At 44.6% G+C, this 26,325-nt stretch overlaps 1 long non-coding RNA gene across 2 annotated transcripts in view; it reads left to right on the plus strand.

Annotated features, from left to right (window-relative positions):
* Positions 1–1,066: 1,066 nt before the first annotated feature.
* The window catches only part of LOC128340389 (uncharacterized), a 64,072-nt gene continuing 38,813 nt past the window's right edge, over positions 1,067–26,325 (plus strand). The window contains exon 1 of one of the 2 annotated variants that reach the window (XR_008313672.1): positions 1,067–1,190. This is a non-coding gene — a long non-coding RNA (uncharacterized LOC128340389). Of the gene's footprint in view, positions 1,191–14,699; positions 14,867–26,325 lie in introns of those variants that run through there. The other variant, XR_008313671.1, reaches the window with a different exon arrangement.

Below are 26,325 nucleotides of genomic sequence, written 5' to 3' on the forward strand. Positions count from 1 at the left end.
CTAGACAAACAAACAAATAAAATAACTGCTTCTGTAATGCTGACCTCATTGGCCTAAGCCTCTGAACAGCCTGCCACAATCAGACACACACAATAAGACCAGGAATAAGCAAGCTGCCTTCTACTGGGTCAGAACACTGGTCTACCTAACCCAGTGTTGTTAACTCTGCTTACCAGTAGCTCACAAGCAGAAGGCTTTCCCAACCTTGCTAAGTGGGGCCCTTAACTGGAAATGTCAGCAACCAGGGCATCTGTTGCGTTTCTGCTCCTTCTAATGCAATACAGGCAGCCACACAGAAAACACAGGGATTGATTTGAGCCTGGATTCACCAGTAATGATCCTTGGAGTCTTTCTGCCAGGACTCAACCTTGAAATGTGTCAAGCAAGAATTTTAAAAAGTACCTTCCGAGCATGGCAGGCACAGTGACTTCCCTTCATCACTGATACCTAAAATCAACCCCTACCCATCAAGGATTAGGCAAAGGGCTTCCAGGCCAAAGGTTATGACTTCCAGGCAGGCCTCAACTCAGTGCCTCTCATTGTAGAAATTAAGCAGTGATGACGAGATCCTCCCTGAGCTCTTGACAGCCCAAGCTTCTGTTCTAAAGAGAATTGCATCTCTAATGAAGATTCGGGACTGGTTCACACCTGCATGTTTATCACTTAATAGATTTGCATGTGTAAAAGAGACATCACAGTCAGAACTTGCGGGTCAAGTGGGTGCAGGTATCCATTTTACCATGTATTCTACATTTTATTACTCACTTGCACCCCATGTGTGGTAAAAGTCCTTATTTATTGAGCCCTTTCTCGTGAGCAGTGAGAAAGGGCTACAGGGTTGGTGGAGAGGAAACCCTAAAGAGCTTACCTCCCCACAGATGATCATTCAGCCTTCCCTGGGCAGGCAGATCACCTGCCCAGATGAGCACTGGCAGCAACTAGGGTCAGGGTGCCAGAATGTGTTGCCCCACCCCCAGAGTTCCAATACTGCAAAGTGCAGTGCATTGTGGGGATCCTCCTCCCCTCCCCAAGTCTGATAGCTATAGCTGCTTGCAGGAGAGAGAAGGGGAAGGCCACCATCTGCCCCTAGGCAGACCCCAGGGTGAGAGACTGGGTGCCTGCCTGTTTGCTTCTCCTGCTGCCCCCCCCCGGTCTGTTATCTGCACCCCAGGACTGGCTGCTGTGCTGAGGTGAGGCCTTGCAGGATTGGGGCCTGGGGAGGAGGGTGACTTAGTAGTTTCCTGGATTCCATCTGCCTAGAGCTGCCTGCTCAGGGCTATATAGGGTGCTGCCACTGGCGGGGTCGCCACTTTGGGGGACAGTGTGGGCCAAGTCTTCTGGCCCAGGTATTTGTATGTGGGGGGCATTTAATAGTGGGACTTCTGTTTTAATTAGTCCTGGGTGAGACAGTCCGAGGATATGTCTGGGCTTACCTAGAGATGGGGAGACAGGGGGTGTGTCCACTGACTGTGGACTAATGTGGATCCTTGAACTGAACCTTGAACTGAACTAATGTGGAGATGTCCAGCGACTCCTCTTGTGTGATTCGGTTGGATTAGTTGCAGTTTGTGACTCCTGAGGATGTGAACAAGCTGTTTGGAATGGTGCGGTCTACCACATGTTCTCTTGACCCTTGCCCAACATGGCTTATATTATCTGGCCGGGGGCTTGTTGTAGAAGGCCTGGTAGAGATAATAAATGCATCTATGAGGGAAGGTAGGATGCCTCCTTGTTTTAAGGAGGCAATTATTAGACCGCTTCTGAAGAACCCTACCTTGGATCCCTCAGAGCTGAGCAACTACAGGCCTGTCTCCAACCTTCCATGGCTGGGCAAGGTAATTGAGAGGGTGGTGGCATCCCAGCTCCAGATAGTCTTGGAGGAAACTGATTTTCTTGACCCATGTCAAACTGGCTTTCGGGCTGGCTATAGGGTGGAGACTACCTTGGTCAGCCTGATGAATGATCTCCAATTGGAAATAGACGGAGGAAGTGTGACTCTGTTGGTCCTTTTGGACCTCTCAGCAGCTTTCAATACTATTGACCACAGTATCCTTCTGGAACGTCTGAGGGGGTTGGGAGTTGGAGACACTGCTTTGCAGTGGTTCCTCCCCTACCTCTCAGGCAAGTTCCAGATGGTATCCCTTGGAGACTGCTGTTCTTCAAAATCTGAACTCTTGTATGGTGTGCCTCAGGGCTCCATATTGTCTCTGATGTTGTTTAACATCTACATGGAACCGCTGGGAGAGATCATCAGGAGATTTGGTGCAGGGTGCTATCTGTATGCTGATGACACCCAAATCTATTTCTCCATGTCAGCATCATCAGGAGAGGGCATAACCTCCCTAAATGCCTGTCTGGAGGCGGTAATGGGCTGGATGAGGAATAAAAAACTGAGACTGAATCCAGATAAGACGGAGGTACTCATTGTGTGGAGTCAGAACCCGAGAGACGATTTTGATCTACCTGTTCTGGATGGGGTCACACTTCCCCAGAAGGAACTGGTACACAGTCTAGGGGTGCTTCTGGGTCCGAGCTTCTCCCTGGTCTCCCAGGTTGAGGCGGCGGTGCCTTCTATCAGCTTTGGCTGATATGCCAGATGCGTCTGTTTCTTGAGATGAACGACCTCAAAACAGTGGTACATCTGCTGGTAACCTCCAGACTGGATTACTGTAATGCGCTCTATGTGGGGCTGCCCTTGTATGTAGTCCGGAAACTACAGCTGGTCCAGAATGTGGCAGCCAGGTTGGTCTCTGGGTCATCTCAGAGAGACCATATAAGTCCTGTTTTGAAGGAGCTACACTGTCTGCAGATATGTTTCCAGGCAAAATACAAGGTGTTGGTTATAACTTATAAAGCCCTAAACAACTTGGGCCCTGGGTATTTAAGAGAATGTCTTCTTCATCAAGAACCCCACCGCCCACTGAGATCATCTGGAGTGGTCCATCTGCATTTGCCACCGGCTCATCTGGTAGTTACTCAGGGACGGGCTTTCTCCATTGCAGCCCCTAGGCTTTGGAATGTGCTCCCTAGTGAAATAAGAGCCTCCCCATCTCTGAAAGCTTTTAAAAAGTCTTTAAAGATGCATCTGTTCACCCAGGCTTTTAATTAATATTGTTTTAATGGTTTTAATGCTGTTTTAAAATTTTGTTTAAAAAATTTTAAATTGTTGTAATGTTTTAAACTTTTTGTTTTTGTTTTAACTAATTTTTACTTTCTGTTTTTATTTTGTAAACCACCCAGAGAGGTAAATTTTGGGCGGTATAAAAATATGTTAAATACATAAATAAATAAATAAATATCTCCTTTCTATGCGGGGTGGGTGGGTCAAAAGCTGCAAAGACAGAATGACAATGGGAACATGGAACGTAAGAATCATGAATATAGGAAAGCTTGACACAGTGAAAGATTAAATGAATCAACTACAGATTGACATCTTGGGCATCAGTGAATTAAATGGACTGGAATGGGACACTTTCAATCAGAAAATCATACCATTTACTACCCGGGACACAAAAAACAAAGAAGGAACGGTGTTGCTTTCATATTCAGGAAGGATATAGCAATGCGGGTACAATGAATGCAGTCAGTGACCGACTAATATCAATTAGATTGCACGGACAATGCTTTAACATGACAGTTTTTCAAGTCTATGCCCCAACGATGATGCAGAAAAAGAGGAAGTTGATGAGTTTTATGCTCAAGTTCAGTCTGAAATTGACAGAACATGAAAGCAAGATGTGCTGATGGAGGTTGGAGACTGGAATGCCAAAGCTGGAAATGGTAAGGAGGAAAACACAGTCAGACAGTATGGCCTAGGAAACAGAAATGAAGCAGGAAAACACCTTATTAGTTTCTGCCACTCCAATACTCTCTTCATTGCTAACAGATACTTCAAACAACCAAAGCAGCACATATACACATAGACATCACCAGATGGAGTACACAGAAATCAAATTGATTACATTATCGGTGCAAGGAGGTGGAAGAGCTCAGTTATAACAGCAAAAATTATAACAGCAAGTTACCCCTGCTAACTTGGCAAAGAGGTAGCTTTTAACATGGTGATTCTCTTTGTTTAGCAGGGGGAGAGTAACTGGCCCTATCCACCCAAGCACAGTACCACCAGTGTCTGTTGCTGGTGTCTATCTTATGTTTCTTTTTAGATTGTGAGCCCTTTGGGGACAGGGATCCATCTTGTTTGTTTATTATTTATTTGTGTAAACCGCCCTGAGCCATTTTTGGAAGGGTGGTATAAAAATTGAATAGATAGATAGATAGATAGATAGATAGATAGATAGATAGATAGCGGCTGGGGGCTGATTGTGGAACAGATCACAAAGTGCTCATGTGCAAGTCAAGCTAAAGCAGAAAAAAAGCTATCCAGCTTCCATGATATGATCTTGAGAATGTATCCACCATTTTCAAGGAGAACATCAGGAACCACTTTGAAGTTCTGAAGCTCATTGTCAGGGAACCAGAGGAACTGTGGAATGAAATCAAAGAAGTTATTAAGGACAAATGTGAAAAGAGACTGCCAAAGACCAAGAAACAGAAGAAAGCAAAATGGATGTCAGAACAGATGGTGGAAATTGCCAAGAAGAGGAGAGAAGCCAAAGTCAAGGAAATTAAAGACCTCAGGAAGGAACTTAATAGGGAATTTTAGAAAGCTGTTAGAAGAGACAAAGAGCAATACTACAATGACATCTGTAAAGACCTTGAGGATGGAAATAGACACAGAAAAACAAGGCAAGTTTTCCAAATGATCTCTGGACTCAGAAGGAAGTTCCAACCTCAAATTGGTATGTTAAGAGATGCCAAAGGACAGATAGTGGGGCTATTCCCACGATCAGGCGAATTAAGGCTAGGGGAGCCTAGCCCGGTTTTGCCTGATTGTGGGAGCCACTGGGCTCCCAGGCGAGCTCGGTGGCTCCCAGGCAGTTAACCCGCCTAAGTACCGCTCCCCTAAAACCAGGTTTGCAAAGTGAGCGCTCTGCAAACCCGTTTTTAAAAATCGTGAGTAGATAGCCCCAGAGGGGAGGCGAAAAGCTGCCTCCCGGCTCCAGGGGTCTCGCCAGCATGCCCCCACTCCCCCCAGCCCCCCCCCCGGCTCCATCACAGAGCTGGCAATCGTGTGGGCGGCCGATCCAGCTGCCCAGGGCTCTCACCCTGCTTGTGTGTGGGGAGAGTGGGCTTAGCCCGCTCTCCCTGCTCACTCTCCAAAACTGGGTCTCACTGATTGTGAAACCTGGCTCAGTAACTGATTCAGAGAATATATGGAAGGAGTATACTGATAATCTGCACAGCAGGGATGTCAGCATCCAATATATTCTAGAATATATTCTCTACTTGCAAGAACCTCTAGTACGGGAAGATGAAGTTAGATCAGCACTCTGGTCATTACCAAGTAGGAAGGCTACAGGAATTGATGGAATAGCTACAGAAATATGGCAGACAACAAAAGAAGAATTAGTCAAGACCCTAACCAAACTATGCCAACAATTTTGGAGAATGACACAGTCGCCAACAGATTGGAAGAAGTCAGTCTACATGCCCATTCCAAAGAAAGGAGACATAACAGATTGCCCATACCATCACACAATATCCTTAATTTCACATGCTAGCAAAATAATGCTCAGGATCATCCAATGCAGATTAGAGCACTAGGTGGAAAGGGAAATACCGGATGTTCAAGCTGGTTTCAGAAAAGGATGAGGAACAAGAGACATCATTGCTGATGCGTATTGGATAATCAAGAAAGACAAAAAGAAGTCAATATGTGCTTTATTGACTTCAGAAAAGCCTTTGATTGCATCAACCACGTCAAGTTGTGGAATATCCTTAGGAAAATGGCCATCCCAGAACATCTCATTGTTCTCATGTGAAACCTATACACAGGATAGGAAGCCACAGTCCGGATGGAACATGGTGAAACAGACTGGTTCCAGATCAGCAAAGGAGTAGGACAAGGCTGTATACTTTCTCCTTCTTTATTCAATTTATATGCTGAACATATACTGAGAGAAGCTGGAATGGAAGAAGATGAGCGTGGTTTTAAAGTTGGAGGAAGAAACATCAATAACCTGCGCTATGCTGATGACACCACTCTGCTAGCTGAGAATGCAGATGATCTGCAAGCTCTAGTGATGAAAGTCAAAGAGCACAGTGAAAAAATGGGACTACGGCTAAATGTAAAGAAGACTCAAGTAATGAGATTGAGTACAGCAACCAGCCTCAAAATTGATAATGAAGACATTGAACTGGTAGATAGCTTTTGCCTTTTAGGATCTACCATCAACAGTGAAAGATCCAGCAGTCAAGAAATACGCTGCAGACTAGCACTTGGTAGGGTTGCAATGAAGGCCTTGGAAAGGATATTTAGATGTCATGATGTGTATACACCTACAAAGATTAGAATCGTTCAGACAATGGTTTTCTCCATGACACTCTATGGATGCGAAAGCTGGACTTTGAAGAAGCAAGATAGAAAAAATATTGACGCGTTTGAACTTTGGTGCTGGAGAAGACTTTTGAGGATACCATGGACAGCCAGGAAAACAAACAAATGGATCATAGAACAAATCAATCCAGAATTTTCACTCGAGGCACAAATGACCAGACTGAAACTATCATACTTTGGGCACATTATGCGAAAACCCAGCTCCCTTGAGAAGTCCATAATGCTGGGGAAAGTTGAAGGAAAGAGAAGAAGAGGACATCCAACAGCAAGGTGGATGGACTCGATTACGACAGCAATGAATGCACCACTGAGAGACCTTAAAGGCCAAGTTGAAGACAGATCATCCTGGAGAGAATCTATCTATATGCTCTCTAAGAGTCAACACGTACATGACGGCACAATCAATCAATCAATGTCCTTTTCTCCACTTAGAGGGGAGGACCGGCTTGCCAGTTTCACTCTCTGGTATCTCCAGGCAGGGCTGGGAAAGACTCCTGCCTAAAACCTTGGATAGCTGCTGCCAGTCTGACTCAGTATAAGGCAGCTTCCTATGTTCCTAGAATAACTACAATTTAAATTCATTTTAAAAACAAAAAACAAAAACCACAACAATCAAAAACCAAAACTAACCAACAGATCTGAAATGCTGACAAAAGAGATGAGCCTTATGTAGCCCTTCTTGAAGGCTCATAAGCAGGGAAAACTCAGCATGTCAGAAGGGAAATCGTTTCATAGCCCCAGAGGGATTGATCTAAAACTCTTCATTCCGGACAAGACAGTTCTCATTTCATACAAAGTAGATATATGAAGCTGGGCCTGGTAGTTCTCCAGGGCCGGCATCAGGGGTGAGCATCATTGAAAAGCTGCCTAGGGCTCAGAAAGGCCTACTGGCATTCCCTGAGACCACCTCCTGCCCATGGCATGCATGCAGTGGTGATGGCACAATGGTGGCTGCTGAAAGAGTTGCTCAATTGTCACCTTCTTTCCCCCATGCTATCTGCCAAGGTAAACTCTACAACAAAACCAGGGAGGAGGGGCCCATGGAGGGCAGTTTGCCAAGGGCCCCCTGGAACCTGAAGCTGGTCCTGAGAAGACCAAGGATGATACATAGAAGGACAATCTCTGAGATGTGGGGTACTTGGAAAGATGATACAGATGATTCCAGCTACCCCTGGGATAAGTTGGCCATCTGTATGAGCTCATTGCCTAACATTATAGTTTAATTTCATTTCAAATAGTTATATACTGCTTTTTAAAAAAGGGTTATCAAAGTGGTTTACATATCCAAAGAGCAAAATAATGGTTCCCCATTCCAAAGGGACTAGCCTACAATCTAAAAACAAACAAATAAAAAACACAAGGGAGACACCTGCAACAGCCTCTGGGAACATGCTCTGTCAGAACTGAATAAGGGAAGTTGCTCTCCTCCTACTAAATATAAGACAATGATTACTTGAAAGGTGTCCCTTTATCCAGTTAGCAGGGGTACATATCCAACACAAGGATATGTGTTTTTCAGTAGAGTCGGTTGACACATTCAGTTGCTTTTCATCCAATGGTGCAATGATGTTCATGCAGGTGGGCACTTACCTGAGAAGGGAAACTAGGGAACGATTAAGAATCCACGTTTCAAAAGTGGCAATGCCAAAGGCATTTCAGTCCCATTTGGGAGAGAAAGTCATCCATATTTGCATTTTCAGCTAGCTGAGAGGTATTGTCTTAAGTAAACCATACCCTACAAGGGCCCCTCACAAACCCTGTTCCAACACAGAAGGGAGTCAAACAAGGATGCATCCTGGCCCCACTCCTTTCCCACTTCTACATCAATGACATGGTGAGACACCTTACTTGCCCAGACTTTCACCCTCCCAAGCTGGTGGATAGAAGCATTTCTTCTCTGCTCTATGCCGACGATGCTGCAATCCTCTCTAGGACCCATTATACATCTCAAAAGAGCACTGGCAGCTCTAGCTCAGTCCTGCAAGAACGATCAACTATAAATCAACTATCAAAAAACTAAAGTTACGGCTCTCACCAGAAGACCCAAGACCTGTCCCTGAAGTATAAATGGCCACAAGGTCGAACAGATTACTTGTTTCAAATATCTGGGCGTGGTCCTACATGCCTCTGACTCCATAAAGGCCCACTGCAACCATGTCACCCTCACTGCTCAGAGGAGTTCCACCACCAATCTAAAATTCCTACAGACTAGAGGGGGCCATTACATACCCACAGCACTCAAATTATTTGAGGCCAAGACGTTGACGCAACTCCTCTATGGTGCCCCATCAGGGCCCCACCACTCCAATCTTGCCCCCTTGGAGCGGGGGCAATCCAAATTTCTAAGAGCGGCCCTCCAAGTGCCTCGCTGTGTCTCAAATGCCACACTACGCTTGGAAACGTGCATGATAAAGGTTGAGGCCAGAGCGTGGGTGTTCATTCTTAACCTCTGGGTTAAATTATCCCTCAGCCCATGGGGCTTGGCTCCTCTGACCCCACAGGACAATTTTCAACCATCCTGGAAAAGGGCGGTGTGGACTAAATGGTCACTCCTGGGCTTTCGACCCCCTCCTACTTGCTATGGTCTGTGACCAGGCAAAAACAGTCATCAAACAGGATAATGGACACTGAGTGCCAGGCTGACCTAGGCAGGGTCTCATCCTTCCTGTCCTTTAAGTCTTAGATACTCTACCTCTCTTGCTGTGTACCTGTCACAGCTAGAAATATCAAGCCACAGAATACCCTCATACCTTCGTCCATTGTCATGCCCTTCCCTTCACTGTATTGGAAGGCAAATACGGAAAGATCCCAATCGCAGAGAGACACTGGGGAGGTAGAAACCACAGAACATGCACTTGTCTTTTGCCTTTTTTATAGAGACATTTGTGCCAAAATTATATGTCCGCTACTTCGCAAGTACCCTGGCTGCCCAACCTATGTCTATACCCAGTTGCTGCTTTGGGATGACGACCTGGCCAAGAACTGCCAAATTCTGCGTGACAGCGTGTAGGATCCGCTAGGTGGTGACTGCCAGGCCATTCCCTTGCATCAGCTCTGCGTAGTTTTAAACTGCTGACTATTTTATCTTTTTAAGTGTTCCTATTTAGATGCCTTATTTTATATACCTCCATTTTAGCCACCGTTTTGCATTTTATATATTTCAAATTTTATATGTTCATAACTTTTTTAATACAGCTGTTTAATAATCTCATGGCTACCCTTTCTAAGAATAGCAGCTTTATAATATTATTATTTATATCTATATCTATATCTTTCTCTAAGATGTACCCATCACTAATCCCATGTGTGGCAGCTCTCGCAAGAGTTTGCAAGCAAAGGGAGGGGGAGAGGGAAATGATAGCGGTGGAGAACATAAGAACAACCGACAGGCCAGCAAATGCGTGGGCAGGCAGGCGGGCAGGCAGGCAGGTGGGCGGGCAGGCTGGTGGGCACAGTGGGAGGGTGGGGAGAGAAAGCAGCAGGGGGGGAGAGAAAAGGAAAGCAGCAGTGGCAGGGGGAAGTGGCAGCAGCGGCCGGGGGTGGAGAAAGTGGAAGGCGGCCGGAAAAAGCATCTGGCCAGGCAGGCTGCCAGAGAAAAAAAAACATTGGAGGGGGGAAGAGGGAAGAGAAGGGGGGAGGGCTGAGAATGAGGGGCCAAGAACGAGGGAGAACTAGAGGCGCAGATGCTCTGCGCCCGGGCCAGCTAGAATAGCTTTATACTATTAGGGCAGTAATTTTAAAGTAATATAGCTTTATGGTTCCATAATTTGTTTTTATTATTTTGAATCATGCTGGTCTTGGAATGTAATAAAGATTATTGATTGAGGTAGCCCATACACAGGGGTGGCTCCCTCATGGGACTGTGTGAGGTAATGGCCCCAGCCAGTAAGTGTGCCATGGGGTGGCAAGTGTGGGCCCCCTCTCCTGACTACCTGTGGTCATCACAAAGTGGACATGATTCATGCTGGAGGGGAGAAAGAGAGAGCACGAGTTGGAGCTCCAGTGACAGCAAAAGACAGACCAGCTGGCAAAGATGGCTGCTTACTGTCTGCTACAGCAAGCAGTGGCCCTGGCTAGAGGATGAAGTGGTCAGTGAGGGAAAGTGGGATGACATCTACACTGGGCTCCGTCCCTGGTGGTGGAATGACGAGCTGGGTGGTTGGGGCAGGTCCAGCAAGGTGTGGGGGGTATGGTGGCACATTGCAAGTCATCTCAAGCAGTGACAGACAACAAGCCACCTCTGCCCATACATGGGGAACATCTGTATGCCTGAGATAATAGGATATGAAAATCACAGAGGGAATTGATTGCAGAGCACATTATGGTCCACTAATATTTTTTATTTATTTATTATTTATTTATTTAACACATTTTTATACCGCCCTAACCCAAGGTCTCAGGGCAGTTCACAACAAACAAATACTAAAAACAATTTAAAACAAATAATAAACAATCAAAAGTTTAAAAAATTAAAAAGTTAAAAAGCTAAAAAATTAAAAATTAAAAAGCTAAAAAGCTTGGGTAAAAAGATAAGTCTTTAGACCCCTTTTTAAAGCCACTAGAGATGGGGAGACTCTTATTCCCACAGGAAGTGCATTCCAAAGTCTCGGGGCGACAACAGAGAAGACCCCTCCCTGGGTAGCCACCAAACGACATGAAAGTAGCCACAGACGAGCCTCCCCTGATGAACGTAGTGGACGATGGGGATCATGCAGAAGAAGACGCTCTCTTAAGTACTGTGGGCCTAAGCTGTTTAGGGCTTTATAGGTTATAACCTGCACTTTGTATTTTGCCCGGAAACCTATCGGCAGCCAGTGCAACTCCTGTAATATAGGAGTAATATGGTCTCTTCAAGATGACCCGGAGACCAACCTGGCTGCCGCATTTGTACTAATTGTAGTTTCCGGACTACGTACAAAGGCAGCCCCACATAGAGCGCATTGCTGTTTTGAGATAATGAACTTCAAGAAACGGACGCAGCTGGCGTATCAACCGAAGCTTATAGAAAGCGCTTCTGGCCACTGGCTCAACCTGGGAAACCAGGGAGAGGTGTGGATCCAGAAGCACTCCCAGACTGCGTACCTATTCCTTCTGAGGAAGTGTGACCCCATCTAGAACAGGTAGATCAATATTGCTTCCCGAGTGACGACCGCGCACAATAAGTACCTCTGTCTTGTCTGGATTCAATTTCAGTTTGTTATCCCTCATCCATCCCATTACTGCTTCCAAGCAGGCATTCAGGGAGGATATGTCTTCTCCTGATGATGTTGACATGGAGAAATAGATTTGGGTGTCATCAGCATACTGATAACACCCAGCACCAAATCTCCAGACGATCTCTCCCAATGGTTTCATGTAGATATTAAAAAGCATTGGAGACAGTATGGAGCCCTGAGGGACCCCATATAAAAGCTCAGATTTTGAAGAGCAGCAGTCTCCAAGTGACACCATCTGGAATCTGCCAGAAAGGTAGGAGCGGAACCACTGCAAAGCAGTGCCTCCCACCCCCAACACTCTCAGACTTTCCAGAAGGATACTATGGTCGATAGTATCGAAAGCCGCCGAGAGATCCAAAAGGACCAACAGAGTCACACTTCCTCTGTCCATTCCCAATTGGAGATCATCCATCAGGCTGACCAAGGCAGTCTCCACCCCATAACCCTCCCGAAAACCAGTTTGAAAGCATGATGTCAGCACAAATCTGATAAAATTGTTTTATTCTGCTTTAAATTCTGCTTTATATTTGTTGTTTTTTAACTTATGTACACCACCTAGGGATGTACATGTCAGGCAGTATATAAATATGATAAACAAAAATATATATATATATATATAGTGGCATAATTTTTCTTTTCTTTTTTGCTACATTGATTCCCAGTTTATTGTTTAAGTCAATAAGTAATCATAGCTATCAATGGCCTAGTCAGTTCAGAGCATGCTGTTTGTATGCATTTTTGTGAGGAAACCTATTTTTAAATAACCACAAATATCGATACAATCAATTTTGTAGGTGTGATTTCTGTGTAACTCCTCTGCCCCACCATTTTGTTCAGTTCCACACACACAATTTACTGGATGATTTCTTTTAACAACACATGCTTACTAATACTTTATTGCTGCATTACAAATAAAGTTATTTTTTATACTTGTAAAGAGAGGGTCAGCGGTATTAAGAAAATCCCATCGATTTTAGTGGGAAAGAGTCAACCATCTGATATCAAGGGAACTTAAGGCGGACTTAACTTTGGCTGGATCCTTCACCTAGCTGTTAATATCACAATTGCATTCAGAAAATTCTTCCGTAAGCCACATCAGACATATTTGCAAATACACTCGCCCGCTCTCCGGTAAGCCAACACGAAGCCAAATCCATCCTCTATTAAAATGATTGAGAGCGTTTGTAGCCATATTAAAAGAATGGGAGCTCTTGCCCTTTTAAAAGTCCACATATTGTTTGGGTTGAAGCAAATGGAAAATTAAGATGACCTGTCTGCCTCTGTCCATTAGAGGCTTTTTGATAGTCATTGTTGTCAGGAAAAATAATTGCTTCCCAAGAATTCTCGGCTAAATTATTTTATTAGTGTGAACTGGATTAAGGTTATAAGAAGGTCCCACTTGCTACTTACCCAATAATATCTGACCATGCATATCAAAGAATAGAGGAGGCAAATTATTCATTATTTCGCCAGCATAATGAAAGCATAAGGAGGGGGGGTGAGTTTAAAGGACACTATCTGCAGCAGGAAACTGTCAAAGAACGTGGGAACACAGCCCTCCTGCATTTTTGTTTCAGCTCCGTTGATCAGAAGATTGAAAGGCCTGCTGTACCTACAGGGGTTCTCTGTTCAGGCCCCACAGTGCAATTATAATCCATCCTCACCTCCTTTAGAATGACAGGCCAAAAAACAAAGCCTAAAGCTTTTATACGGCTTAGCATTCCTAAGAAACAAAAATCTTCATTCCCTTTTTTCCCCCCGTTGTTCTTGTTAACTCTTAGGGATTAATTAAAATTGTTCTTATATAATATTGAGGGATAAAAAGAAAGAGAAAACCGCTTTAAACTATCCAGTACTTTGAAAAGGGTGGATTTAATTTTTCCCCCTCCATATAGAAAATGTGGAGAGATCAGTTGCTAACTGCCACAAGGCAGGGCAGCGGATAAATTTTATCAACAGGTTATTGGCATGGAAAGAAGATGTATGGCGGGCAGAATTTTGATTGGCTGCCAGCTCCGCTTCTTTAATAACTTCCCCCCAATTTTCATCTTCATTTTCGCACTCTAGAAGGAGTTTTTTTTAACAGGGCATTTAAATAATGCAACATAACTCACCACATGTTAAACACAGACCATAAGAGAGCAATGCTAATAACAATCTCAAGTTTTTATTACATCCTCCTAGATCTGCTTGGGATTGAATCTTTGCCTAAATCGAGGATTTATTGGGGGCACTGCAGAGTTTATTCCGCAATAGCCCTGACAGTATTCATTCTTCAGGGTTAGGTTTCCATTACACCCAGAAGAAAAGTGCATGTTCGCACAGGATTTAAAAATGCTTACAACTGGCAGGATTAAAAGGGAAGCATTTAGCTTGGAGGTTGTCGTGTAAAGCAATGCAAAAGTGACACCATAAAGCATATGTCCTTGCAGAAAACAGCTTGAAAGCACACAGGGACGACGACGTGCTGAGTCAGGCGGCACAACTTGTGACCCACCACACCAAATGCAGTCCCTCCAGTCATGTATTACAGCCCTCTAGGGAGTGGGGAGGGAGACACCAGAGGCACAATAACTTGTGTGTGTGTGTCTGTGCGTGTGTAGTTTTTACTTATTTTTTATTTATTACACTTTTATACCGCCCCAAACTCGTGTCTCTAGTTGGGACTAGTAATGGAACCACACTTCAAAATTGGGGGTCAATATGCAAAGTTATACCAATTTGGTTCCTCCTCCTCCTCTTCCTGAAGCACATGCTGAGACAGGGCCAGTCCCTTCAGCAGAGGCGCTCTTACTCCCAGACCTTGGGGCTCTGGCCCATGGCCTCCAAATGTCCAGGGGGGCTCCAAATGTCCGGGGGGGGGGCTCCTGCCACTATCCTGCACCCGCCCCACCGCTACCCCACTGTGCCAAACCTCCAATATTTTCCACAGTTTTAGCCACCATGTGCATGACGTGTGTGTGTGTGTGTGTGTGTGTGATCTGAGCAGCATCATGACCCAGGCCACACAGAGGCCCATTGCACACATGCAGCAGCCTCCAACATGGCCACCATGAGGGGTGGGGAGGACCAGAAAGGGCCGAAGAATGCCTGAACAGGGTGATTTTTGCCACAAGGGAAGGCCGGCAGGAGGAGGGAGAATCTCTGTGGGGACCCCCCCCCCCCACAGCCTTGGAGAAGCCCCCTGGAGCAGGTAAGTACTAAAAATAAAATATTATATATTTTTTAAATTGATCCACAAACCAACCCAAACCGAACCAAACCCAGGGGGTTCCATGGGGGGGCAAAACTGAACTGGCCCAGTCCTGTTCAGGTCTGGTTCAGACTCGAACTGAACCAGGCCAGCCAGTTTTGCTCACACCCCTAGTGGGGGTGGTGATGGAATGGTTTCTTTGCTCTTGATTACATAATCAGGAGTCTGTTAGGGACTAGCTCAGAGTACATAAAACAATTTAATTCAGTGTGGAAGTAAGGTGAATGACTGCCAAATTTTACCAAGGGCCATTCTAAATTGAACTGGAGGAGGTTCACCTATAGGGATGTGCACAAATTGTGATTTGACATGCGACTTGGAACCCATCCCTGGCACCTTTAAAATGGAGGCAAGCAGGTGCATACCTGCTCCTCTGCTTCTCACCACCACTTCCTGTATCAGTGGCGCTCCTTCCAGCTATTTTTGTGTGCCGGCGGTGCTCTCCCTTGTGTGATGCCGGCACACACATGACTGCCGCATGAGCACACACACACAAAGGCATCTATCTTTTTGTGGGGGGAGGAAGGACGTACAGCTATTCAAACTTTTCTTCAAAAATTATAATATTGAAAAAATGTCCCTACAAATGCCAGTGCTAATACAGTTCATTATCCCCATGGGATAATGTTAAGGGGGGCCATTTATGGGACTATGGTCGGAAGAGAGTGGCTTATGCCAGTCCCACAATATAGTCAAACTGCAGGCAAGAGGTGGAACTGAAGCTGGTTTGAGTTTGGAGCCATAGATCCCCCATACAAAACACCTCTTCAGTTGCAGGAGTCTTATTACATTGCCCCATCAGATCACCACCCATCCCTCCTGTAGGTGTGTCTCCTTGGGTGCCTGCATGGCATGTACAACTGTAAGTGCATAGGCCTTTATCCACACAATTGAGAACATGGGACAATCAGGGTTCTCAATTGTGTGGAAGAGGCACCCTGCATGTGTACAGTTGTATGTGTGATGCCTCTGCAGCAATACGTTGTATTAGAGGCAGCAACAAGGAGATGGCGTTTAGAGGAGAAACGGGAAGTGAAGGGGTGGAGTGGAGAGTCCAGAGAATTTAAAGAAAGAACATGCAGTACTGCAGAAGCATTCTATAAATAAAGAGAAAGAGTTTACTTCATCTTCCATTGTTTCTTTAGGTCTGAAGCATGGTGCAAGAGGGCAGTGCTGCATGAAACAGCCTCTGTGTAGATGTTCAAATGAACAGAGTCAGAGCCTGTTGTTGTGATCCTGCACATGTTCACTCAGCCTGAGAATTTTATTTTTGGCCTCTTCAAATCCTATTGACTGCTGGTCCTGCTGAATCATATAATGAGAGGCATGAGCACACACACACACACACACCCAATTAATATATTGCTGATTAACAGTGCATGCAGATAGGTGCCAAGCCTTCACAAGCTCCCATTAAGGCTGGGGGGCATTGGGGGGGGAGTTGGGAGGGACCCCGAGGCATGCCCCCCAATTTTAGTTTTGGAGAAGCCTGGACCTGCCCCGCAGGACAAAAAGACCACCCTTAAAGAAGCAGAGTGGCCATGTACTTTGTAGTCACAGATTGCTCCAGCAAAGACTCCTCTCCTCCTGTCAAGCCACAGGACACAGCCAATAACCATGGAAGGGGAGGAGGATGAGAGAAAGAACTGGGAGAATGGGATGAGGGAAGGAGGGAGCAAGGAAAACCATTGATAAAGTGACCATGACACAAGATGCAGGCTATATAAAGAAAAAAGGGGGAGGAAATGCCAAACACAAAAACAAAGCTAGCATACCGAGAAAAAGAAAAAGAAACAAGCCTTAACAAAAAGGAAAGAAGAAGAAAAATGTGAAAGCAGCAAAATATACTGTACCAAACCAAATAACAACGAAAGCCATTCTGGCAAGACCTTCCCAACCCTACATTCCAACATTTCACCTCCCTGCTGCCCATCAGTGCCCAACTCTGCCCCTTATTCACTCACTAATCAGAAGCAAGTGATTTTAAAAAATCAAAGGCATGAAGATTGGTTACATTTCTTTGTGTATATTGTGATACTGGGCACTTGCAGAGACGCTGGCTGGGTTCAGACGTAGCATGGAATCACAGGTACAATAGACCTGCAGGTCTGTGCCCCCTTCCCCCACTCTCCCATCTGCATTTGGACATTGGGGAGAGGGGCCTCTCTGGAGTCAGCGAGACTGTGGAGAGGCAGGGGAGCTGGCTGTCCTTCAGGAAAGAAGGTAGCCCACACAACCAATAGCAGCCAGAGGGAGGGAGCAGCTTCCTCCCTTGACTCTGGTTTGGGACAAAGCTAACACTGGTGCCAGCATTCGGATGTAATGTTGGCCCTGCCAAACCAGAGGTTGGGACAACAAAACTTAGAGAGAACAGAAGGTAACAGAGGGAATTTGGGGAGGGAAACCATTTCCCCCTTTAACTGCAGTTTGCCACATTCAGATGTTTGGTCAGTGAAACCGGAGGTGAAGGGACTAGTGACGGTCTTTGGACTGGACTTCAAGGTGGAGGTCCAGGTCCCCTGCAAGTCTGGGGGGGCCTCCAAATGCTGAGTGGCCGCTAATTTAAGCGGCAGGGTTGTCCATGCAAAATGTGGGATCTCTCTGCAAGTCAGTGGGAAGTATCTTATTCAGAATCTCTTCTAAAAATACAAACAACAAAATAATCCCGCTTTCCCTGAGCATATTCTGGTGTAAAAAATAGTGCATTGCCAGGTATCTGGTGGCAGTAGAGGTGGGGCTGGCCCCCAAAAGGTCTTTAGGTCCAGGCTCCAAAAGTACCTAGGTGCACCTTTGGCCCTCCAGTGTTGTGTTATGTCTGTACCTGGCCAATGCAGAGCCAAAGAAGCTTTTAACCAATGTCCCAAAAATAAGCGGGGAATTCCTTCCACAGATGACCAGCAGCAGCGTGGTTTGTTTTGCTGCTGGAAGTTTCTTTGGCTCCTCCCTCTGACATTTGTCCAATCTACAGCTATTTCTTGGCTGCTCTGGGCCCCGTTCACTTTCTATGCCAAGAATAAACCAGGGGGGCGGGGGGAGGCGCTGTTTTGGACACAATGTCATGGCAATTTCAACCGCGCTTGAAACAAACAAGACAAAAACAAATTTTGGATGCAAATCTTGGCTTGTTTAGAAAAATCAAACCTCAGGCGAATTTAAGAGGTTCATTCGGATGGGAAAGCACAGTGGGGATTCTCAAATTCAACCGAGGTTCCGTGTTGCGCCTGAAACCAATGCCTGAAACCTGGCCTTAGCTCCACGGCAAATTCAGTGTACATTATAGATACTGATGAGATACTGAAGTGGTCATCTGATTTTTTGCTTACTTGACCAGGTAAATTTTCTCTATGTGATGAGGTTTTTCCCAATAGACTTCATTTGATCTAGCTCCATAATGTAGCATTTACAGGACTGCTTGCTTGCTTGCTTGTTCACATGGCTAGCTGTAATGTGCATTGAATGCATAGGGTTGGATACCAAGTGGTACTTGTAAGGCACTTCCACTTGTACAGCACTTCCATTTGTGTGAGAAGGGCATTTTTGCTTATCCCCTCTTCCCCCTGCAGCCCTCCAACCCCATACCACCCTGTTACAGAAGGACCCGTGACCCTCAAGAGTTGTTTTTTTTCAGGGGGCATGAGTGGGGAACTGCTGTCCTAAGGAGGAGTTTTGGAAGTTCACTTGGGTGAGCTTCCTTCCACTCATGCTTCTGAGACTCCAGTGAATAGTGGCCAGAGTTGATCTTCATTCATGTGTGCTGTCCATGATTTAAGCTACTGACTGCTTTGGACTGACTTCAAAGGCATATACGTTTCCACATGTTTAAGGACAGAGTTCCCCCTTGTCACAATGTTGGCCTAGAGAGCTCCTGCACCTTTTGAATTTTGTGACATGAAAGTACCCTCAGTGGTTAACAGCGCAACATGTGTACCTGGATCAGTGAACTCTTAAGTGAAAGAAGCCAATCTTGTTCCTGGAAATCTGATCTTTTTGCCTGATTAGGAATAATTTCCTGCTCAGCACGTAATGAACAAAAGGCTCTTTCAGCTACTATTGAAGCAACAGAAGAAGAAAAGAGGATTTTATTACTACTTGTCTTGATGGCACTGAGAAAAAGGTAACTAAACTCCATTTTTGTAGTGAAGAAGGAATCTTTCAGACTGCCCCAAGACACACCAGTACACAGTACATCTCCCTCTCAGCTTCCCAATGTTTTGCTTCAGTGTATTACTGCAACCTTGGAAGAGCAAAAAGCAGAAACAGCAGAGGCAAAAGTCAAGCATGGTTTCCTCTCAGGCAGAAATGTGTATCTGGCTCTGCAGACTACTTTGCCTAAACTGGTCCTGTCACTGGCCTGCCTATGGCCTCATTTCAAGCTGAGGCCAGCCATGTGGAGCCTGCTGAAAAGCACCTAGAAGTGTGGACAGTCACGCTAAGTTGTGGAACAGGTTAAAGGCTCTTAGACAGATAGGTGTGGGCTGATACATTTTCCATCCATCCATCCATCCATCCATCCATCCAACACATTTGTATCCCAAGCTTCCTCCAAGGTGCTCAGGGTGGCTTATTTTATTTCTAGGGGCCATTGTTTTTCTCACTGATATCCTGGGATGTGCCCCCTTATCAAGTCATATCTGAGAGTGTATTAAAGCATGAATCATTCTTAGCTTGTATGTGGCCTGTTGAATGGAGAATAACTTCCTGATCAGAATATTTCACACTTCTGAGCCATTTCATCACTGCTCTGAAAACCACATGGAGATGACAGTCTGTCTGCGCAGCCCACCCTGCAAACTGGGAGGGGGGAAAGCAAGGAGGCTCACAGAATGTGCACTTACTTGTGGTGGGTCGGGCAGGCAAACTATAGTCTGAATCAGCCCATAGTTAAGCCTTCCAGGACCCTGTGCATATTTGCTTATACATCAGGAATGAGATCTCAGTGCTTTGAAAAATAGTTGCAAAATATACAGAATGACAAAGACTATCTACCAAGGATTTATGCACATGACTGCATGCAGATTGCTTCATTTTTAAGCAGCATCTAGGATAATCGAGAGGGTGTTTTGGGGGGTGTTTTTTAAACATGGGATACAAAGAATGGGATCTTTGTATTCCATTTTTAAAATCTTAGTAGCAATAAAACAGCAATAAAAAAGAATGCTAAAAATAATTAACATGAAATGCACATGATATTATTTAGGTATTTGATTTTTTCCCCATTCTGCCCTTTCTCCAAGATGCTCAAGGCAGCATACATGGTTCTGTCTTTCATCCTCACAGCAAGCTTGTGAAGTAGATTATGTTGTGAGAGAGTAAAGTAAGCTCCATAGCTGAGTAGGTCTTCCTAGTCCTAGCCTGACGCTCTGAAAGCTGAATTTTGTTATTCAGCTACTGTGATGTCTGCCTATGGAGATGGGGCCATTGCACAGTGGTAGAGGAGCAGCTGCTTTGCATGCAGGAAGTTCCAGGTTCTGTCTCTACAGTATCTCCAGATAAGACCGGGAAAGACCCTGAAGCCCTGGAGAGCTGAAGCCAGTGAGAGTAGACAATACTGAGCTAGATGAAGCAATGATCTGACTCAGTATAAGACAATATATGTTCCTTAGATACATGCTGCCAGCACAATCCCTTTACAAGGACTTATTTGTATATAGTTTGGTGGGGTCGTATGGTCTCTCAGTCTGGGAAAATATAATTCTACCTTCAACAACAGGGCCCGTGCAAACTATGAGGATTAAGAGAGATATTCGATGTAAGGCTCGATAAGGGACAAACCTGAGAATATCAGGAAGAAAAACAATTGAGTTGTATATTTTGGGCTGTTGACTTCTAGAGTTGGGTTAAGTCTGCTTAAGTCTTGTTGGGTTAAGTCTGCTTCAGCAAAACAACAAAGAATCTTGTAGCTGGCATGGACTGATGCTCACTTTATGAGATGCATGAAGTGTAATCCTGAGTACACAGGTGTATGTGGGTACAGAGGGCAAACCCCACCCACCGTAAATAATAGCAATAGCAATAGCACTTACATTTATATACCGCTCTATAGCTGGAAGCTCTCTAAGCGGTTTACAATGATTTAGCATATTGCCCCCCAACATTCTGGGTACTCATTTTACCGACCTCGGAAGGATGGAAGGCTGAGTCAACCTTGAGCCCCTGGTCAGGATCGAACTTGTAACCTTCTGGTTACAGGGCAGCAGTTTTACCACTGCGCCACCAGGGGCTCAATAATGGGATCAAATGGCCATGAAGTCCAAGAAGTGCAGCCCATGACAATTCAATGTAGAGCTTAAAAGTAGGGTTTATTTTATGATAAGCACAGTGACAATTCACAACAATAATGGAATCTTCTTAATGTGCATCTTCAGACAGTGGCAGTAAATAGCAAAGGCCCTGTACAATAAAAAATTGTGGAAAATTAAATATGTAATACAATAGTCACTCACATACTGCACAATGCAGTGTGGGTGGTAGGAGCTCCACCGGGCTGCTGCACATGTGTAAAGACCGTTGATGGAGTTAAGCCCAGGGCAGCTCCGCTCCAGTGGAAAGTTGCATGCAGTTGTACAACAGGACACCCACTGTTGTCATTAGGTATCCTGTTGTACATCTGCATTTATATGCAACTTTCCACCAGAGTGGAGCTGCCCTGGGGTATAACTCATTTGATAGTGATTACACATGGCACAGCATGGAAATGACTTGATTAGCAAGCCAGAGGTTGCCAGTTTGAATCCTCACTGGTATGTTTCCCATACTATGGGAATGTGGTATGTTTCCCATACTATGGGAAACACCTATATCGGGCAGCAGAGATATAGGAAAGATGCTGAAAGGCATCATATTATACTGCATGGGAGATGGCAATGGTAAATCCCTCCTGTATTCTACCAAGGACAACCACAGGGCTCTATGGTCACCGGGAGTTGACACCAAATCAATGATACAACTTTACTTTACACATGTGAAGCAATGTAGGCAGGGCTCCTACTGCTTACATGGCATTGTGTCTTATGTGAGCAATTGGAAACAACAACAACAACAAGCATTTCTGATATCCCTTGATGAGATGTTCAAAATTGTTCAGTTTGAAAAATCACTTCAGTGGCCTCTCTAAGACTTTTTCCACCTCCCTTGGCTTCTTTTCTTTGCAAACCATTTTTTCCCTTTTCTTTTTCCCTGCCCCTCTCTCTCTCTCTCTCTCTCTCTCTCTCATTGTTTGAACTTTAACTAAAATTACACACCTTTGAGTGGGAAGTAGGCCGCCATTAAGGCAGCACCAGGTCCTGAGGTTCAAGAGACTTCATGGGTGGTGAGGCTGTGGTGAGTCAACAGCTAAGCTGCTGTTGATTTCAGTCTAAGGTGGGATTGGCGACAATTCCCTGTTCTGAGTCCATCGACAGTTTCTCCTGAGATGGAAGCTGACAAGCAGCTAGATGCCTGTCCTGAGAGTCACCCAAAGTCTTGTGGTGTTGAAAGACAGCTGAAGGGGTCTGACTGATTCATTAACTGATAGCATTGGTTGATTGGATCTGCTAACTGACTGAGCCATTCCCTTTGGTTAGCTGATTGATTTGTTGATAAATTCATTATTATTTGATTGACTTCTTTGAGTTATTGATTATTGATTTCCATATTTGATACATTACATTGTTCGAGTCATGTTTTATTTAGTTAACATGGATTTGTGGGACTGGATCTGAAGTTTCCAATTTGTCTGAAAATGCTCAGCTCATTTCTATTAGGTTAACCATTTATTTAAATGCTAATTAATTAATGGGTTAATGGATACATTTATTTGAATATAGGACTATTGTTATGCACACTTGTAATTAAGCCTCCAAATTTTACCCATCTGTAATTTTTTTGTATTGGCCTGCTTTGGGGACACTGGACGGGTTGTTTCTCTTACCTATTTTTGCACTGTGCCTTTACAGGCAGTGGTGGTGTCAGCAGCACTTGAAGTGCTGATAATGTTCCTCTCTGAGAAACACTCAGGAGTCACATTTAACGTTACAAAATTCTGTGCTGCAGTATGCAAAAGAGGGCATGAGTTAATTAAGAATAAATAATGATTGTACTGGACAAAGATTGCATGCCTTTATTGTACAGTATTTGTAATTTGACTGTTCCTGCACATGTAAAGTTGTGAAGCTGGTTATAAATCAAAATAAAGATATACAGATAATATTGCTGGCAGCCACTTGTGCCCTGCTCCCAAAACAGAGATTGGCATGAGCTGGCCGCTGGGGACTTCATCAGTGCTTCAAGCTCTGCTGAAGCCATTGCTACCTATAGAGGCCTGACCAAAAAACAAACAAATTGTTCTAGTAAGAACTAATCTGCCTACATTCCTTTCACTATCCCTACAACTGGAATAAATTTGGTCCAAATCAGTTAGGCAGTCCACAACTTAGCCCACTTGTGCCTCAAATGTTCACGTGTCTGCCATCTTGAACTGGGGTGGATGACATCACCACAAACTATGCCTTTGAGGTGTCCCTATGTGTCCCTACAACTGTAGCAGATTTGGTCCAAATTGGTTCCCACTTGCAATACAAATGTTCACATGTCTGCCATTTTGAATCAGGGTGGATGAAATCATTACAAACTACACCCTTGAGCCGTCCCTGTGTGCCCCTACAGCTGTAGCAAATTTGGTTCAAATTGGTTGGGTGATTTACAAGTTAGTCCACTTGCACCTCAAACGTTTATACATCTGCCATCTTGAATTGTGAATGATATCATCACAAACTATGCAATTAAAGTGTCCCAGTGTGTCACTCACTACAACTGTATCAAATTTGGTTAAAACCGGTTAAACATTCCACAAGTTAACCCACTTGGGCCTCCATGTGTCTGCCATTTTGATTTGGGGTGGATGACATCATCACAAACTACATCATTAAGGCATCCCTATGTGTCTCTAGAGCTGTAGCAAATTTGGTTCGAATTGGTTAGACAAGTCACAAGTTAGCCACTTGCACCTCAAAAGTTTATGCATCCGCCATCTTGAATTGGGGTGGATGACATCATCACAAATGACACCGTAGAGGTGTCTTTTTGTGTCCCTACATCTGTACCCAGTTTGGTTCATATTGGTCCAGGCATTACAAAGTTGATAGGGAGACACACACACGAACATACAGACACACACATGGAATGATGGGTGATCTCATCAGCCTACTAGAAACACACCATTAAAGATGTTGGGGGGGAGGGGAAATAGGTTGCTGCTAAAATATTTATAAAAATCAGAATTACATCTAAGTTGAAAAATAAAAAATTCGATTCAGGCTTCAACTTCCATTTTTAATTCTAAAGATGTGATGTATATCTCACAGAAGAACCATGTTTTTTGTGCTCTGTTGCCATAAGGTCCAGAAGAAAACAAAATGTCTAAACAGGACAGTAGTCTCTTCCAGATACTGGCATATTCCAACAACAGTACTAATTACCACAGGAAATAAAACGGGAAACCCAAAGGACAAAGAAGGACATTGCATGGTGTTCTCAGCGCCATCTGCTGGCAGTATATAGCTATCCATGAAACAAGCACCTCTGTTCAGACTCCGTTTATTGTAACTTGAAAAAAGACATTTTATTTTCTGTGGTAATTTGTTGCTGATGTAGAATATATCAGCACAGAAAACCCTTTAAGTAAACTGTTCTCCCCAGTTTCGTGGATAATAAATCAGCAGAATAGTCCCTTCTTTAACAAAAAGAAAAGAAATTTTTTAAACACTGCAAAATTTACTTCAGGCAAGCAAGTATCTTAGAATTTAGTTCTATTGTATGCTTTCTATGTAACGAATCCCTTTGGTTGCAGTCCTATACATACTTAGAAGTATGTCACATCATGGAGCTCAATATGACTTCCTTCTGACTAGACATGCTTAGGAGTATACTACAGACTAGCCAAAGCAGCTATGCAGAGAACGACAACTGCCCGATCTCAGCACAATCGACAAAGACCCAACATATTAGACACAAGATAAGGTTCTGTCTTAGAGGCTAAGGCAGGCCTGCACAACTCTGGCCTCTTGCAAATATCTTACTTTAAATTTCATCATCCCTGATGACTGTGGCTGGGGATTATGGGGCCTGTAGTCCAAAAACAGCTGGAGGGCAGAAGCTGTGCAGCCCTGCTCTAAGGCAAGCAGAACTATTCAAGGGATTTGGTCCAATTGGAAGGTCTAACTACATCAGACCAGCAAGTCCACCCAGCCTAATACCCTGTCATGAACAAGGCCCGTGTGAGAAGAAGTGCTAATTTATGCTACTAGAGAGGGAGGAGCACAGAGGCATGTGTGGTTAATTTGGCCCTCCATGGCCAAGGAGCTTCAAGACATCTACACAACACAGTGAAACCTCTGGCAGCTTTCCCAACCTTACTGATGGGGACCACCTCTCCCCTGTCCAGGTCCATGGTGCATGCCTGGAGGCCAACTGAACAGTGGGGGTGGGGCAGGATCCCCGCGGGATGCTTGGATGAGTGACATCACCACCACCAGGTACTGGCAGTGGGTAAGTTCACTGCCATTTAAAGCTGTATTCCCTCATCCTTATTGCCCTCACCCCCACCCCAGAGCGGCACTCACTGATCACTACTGCAGTTTAGTCCTGTCTCATTATTTTGAGGGAGGATGCTGCAATCCTTGCTAACTGGACAGAGAGGCATCTTTTAAAGTGGTGATTCTCTGACATTTAACAGGGGAAAAGCAACTGCCCTGTTCACCCCCAGCACAGCATCCCTCCAGTGCTGTTGCTGATGAATCCCTTATGTTTCTTTTTAGATTGTGAGCCCTTTCGGGGCAGGGAGTCATCTATCTATCTATCTATCTATCTATCTATCTATCTATCATATTTATATACTGCCTGGTATGTCAAATCAAATCTTTATTGTTATGGTCATTTGACCAGCAAAACCTGATATGTGTATCTCTAGGCAATGTACACAATTTAAAGCACAACAGATATAAAACAGAGTAAAAACAATTAAAATAGTTTCACAGCATAAAAACAGTTAAAATAATTTCACAGGATAAAAACAAATAAACCAAAAAAAAGTAATTTTGATTGAAAGCCTGAGAAAACAGGTGTGGCTTGAGGGGCTTTCTAAAAGCCACCAGAGATGGTGATGCTCTGGTTTTGACAGAGAGCATATTCCAAAGCCCTGGGGCAGCCACAGAGAAGGCCCAGTCCCAAGTTGCCACCAAATGAGCCGATGGCAACCATAACCAGACCTCCCCAGATGATCTTAATAGGCGGCAGGGTTCATGGCAATGGCGGCACTCTCTTAAGTAGACTGGACCCAAGCCATTAAGGGATGTATAGGTAATAACCAGCACTTTGTATTTTGTTGGAAACATATCGGCAACCAGTGCAGTTATTTGGTCCCT

This window comes from Hemicordylus capensis, chromosome 1, assembly GCF_027244095.1.
Source record: "Hemicordylus capensis ecotype Gifberg chromosome 1, rHemCap1.1.pri, whole genome shotgun sequence".
Taxonomy (NCBI): domain Eukaryota; kingdom Metazoa; phylum Chordata; class Lepidosauria; order Squamata; family Cordylidae; genus Hemicordylus; species Hemicordylus capensis.